Genomic DNA, 2,586 nt, shown 5'->3' on the forward strand with positions numbered 1-2,586 from the left:
GTGTCACACTCTGAATGGTGGTTCTGGAACAGAGTGTCCTCTCCAGTGCGCGAAGCCTGGGTAAAGTAGGTATGGAGGATAGGCTGTTTCCCATGCAGCAAATCCCCCCTCTCCATGTCGCTGAAATGGTCCAATGGAAAGGCAGAGGCCAATACGGTTGGTTCCAGCGGCGTTGCAGGAGTTGCCAGAACGTGACTGTGTTCAGCCATGAACTGCCTCAGGGACTCCGGCTCCAGATTTTGCCTCGAGATTGACTCCTGAAGCCTTTTCCATAACTGGATGGAACTTCCATAACTCCACAAGGCAGTGGATGTTTGGGATCAGAGTTTTCCTTCTCTCAGATGAGCTGCCTTCCCAGGCTGACGAGTCCCATCTACCCGGTGACTGTTTAGTCGCCTCTTACAACAAGTACAGCCAAACTGAGGGCCTATTCTTAAAACACCTATAATAAAACAAATTAACAGCCCAATCCTAAGGGCACCTTCTGCTGACCAAACAAGTTTTCCAACAGCAGAAAGCTCACAATGTCAACACTGCAGCTGCAGTGACAATGTGTACAGCTGGCCGCCAGGGCAAAAGCCTATTCTAATCTGCCTCACCATTCATCTATTGAGACACTCTTCTGAGTTCCCTGGCCACTAGGGGGTGACATCAGACTGGACAAAATATATTTTTGATTATGTTTCTGCATTTGGAATATCTTCCCCAGATAAGGTTGCCTGACGCCAACCTTGATGTCATTTCAGCACTGGGCAAAGTATTTCCTATTTGCCCAGATGTTTCAGCACTGAAATAGCTGGCTTTAGATTGGTATTTTATGGTTCAATAAGATTTTCTCACCTGGGAATGGCCATTATGTCTGTGGTTTCAAGTTGTTTATGGATTGTGTGCTTTCATTGCATCTCTTTATTATATTGTTTTTATTTTTCACTGTACTGCACCCTAGAATTTTTTTATTGACAATATTCAAAATAAGAGGAAGAAAGAAGCTAGACATTCCTGCCTGGTGCAAGGGTGGCATCAAGGATTGGCCATTTCAGACCACACCCATCAGAAAGGCAGGATATAAATACTGTAACAAACAAACAAACAAACAAACAAACAAACAAACAAACAAACAAACAAACAAACAAACAAACTCTTCCTGGCTAGTCTCCTATAACTTTTTCCTCACTGACTGCAGAACTGAATGATCTCTTCTCATAGGTGCTGTCTATGTCATGTTCAGCAAATCACACAGTCCTGAGAGAAGCTCACACCCTCTTAAAAGACTCTTGGATCATCAGTTGGGCAGAAGAGTGCCCTGTCTTAAGGGTAACCAAGTGACAGCTAGCGTGGCCCTCACCTGCTGTTTCTGGTCTTTAGATTGCTTGGCAATCTCCAGGGGAAGCTGGGATGCCTCCCTCTTCCCTTGAGATGGCCACAGGAGTGGAACAACCAGGAATGTAGCCTGATGCCATCTCAGGTCCACTACAAAAAAAGGAATCAAACCCCTTAGTGTGCTCCTTGCATGCTGCCTTGAACCCCGGAGGGCCTGCACTTCTAGGTTTCACTGCAGCATGTGAGGAGCACAGTAAAGAGGTGAATGATCTGCTTCTTGGCCTTGTGAATGGAAAGCTGATCACTGCCGCTTAGAAGGGGGTGGCAGCAGGCTTGGGGTGAAAGACACCCGAAAACTGCCACCTCTTCAGACCCCCCACAATCTGCCACTGATGCAGCCTGCATCAGGTGACCACATGGATGGGTTGGCAACACATGGCCAGGTGCAGTGATACTACAATTGTGGGTGGAATCCCGCTACAGATGAGTGGGACAGGGCACCACTATAGCAAAGACAAGAAGCCAATCCCAAACCATTTGAAAGAGGCACAGGAGACCAGCCTTTCATAGTTTGATAGGCAAGAAAATGTTAGCACGACCATTTCCCCCACTCCTGCATGCCAAACTGCACCTGCCAACTTACCTCTTCACCAGTGGCATAGCTAGAGGGGATGCAAAGCACTAAGTTTGCTTCAACTTAGTGTGAACACAGCGTGCAGGCAGTGCCTCCCCCTGTCCTTTGGAGCCATTCTGGGCAGGGGAGCAGAACGGAGGCATTAGCTCTGTGTGCCTTTGCATCTAGTTACCCTGTTTGCAAAGACCAATGAAGTTCTTTCAAATAAAGAAAATGCTTTTCAGGGTTCTATCATTTTAAAAGTCACTCCATTTTTGAAACCCACTTTCCCGGATCCAGAAAAATTATGCTTGGCATTACTTTCCCTCAACTGAAACCTGTTTTTTTTTTTTTTTTCCTTTGCTTGATTAGTAATTAGGAACATTAGTTCAGCTCTTCAACACTCCAGTTTCTCTGTTCTGACTTATAAAGGAGACCTCATTTCTAGCTAGCTGTACCTTTTAGTTCTGGGTCACTGGTTCTAGGAGCTCTCATTAACAGACCACGCATATTAACTATTCACTCACTTGCTGTTTGGGGTTTCTTCTGCAGCCAAATTCATTTTCTCTGAGTTTTATTAAAGTAATGAGCTTGAGGCTCATGCAGTTCACAGACACTTAGGGCTTGTTTGGTTTGTTTCCTCAGACTAGTTC

This window comes from Tiliqua scincoides, chromosome 1 (assembly GCF_035046505.1).
Source record: "Tiliqua scincoides isolate rTilSci1 chromosome 1, rTilSci1.hap2, whole genome shotgun sequence".
NCBI classification, from domain to species: Eukaryota; Metazoa; Chordata; class Lepidosauria; order Squamata; family Scincidae; genus Tiliqua; species Tiliqua scincoides.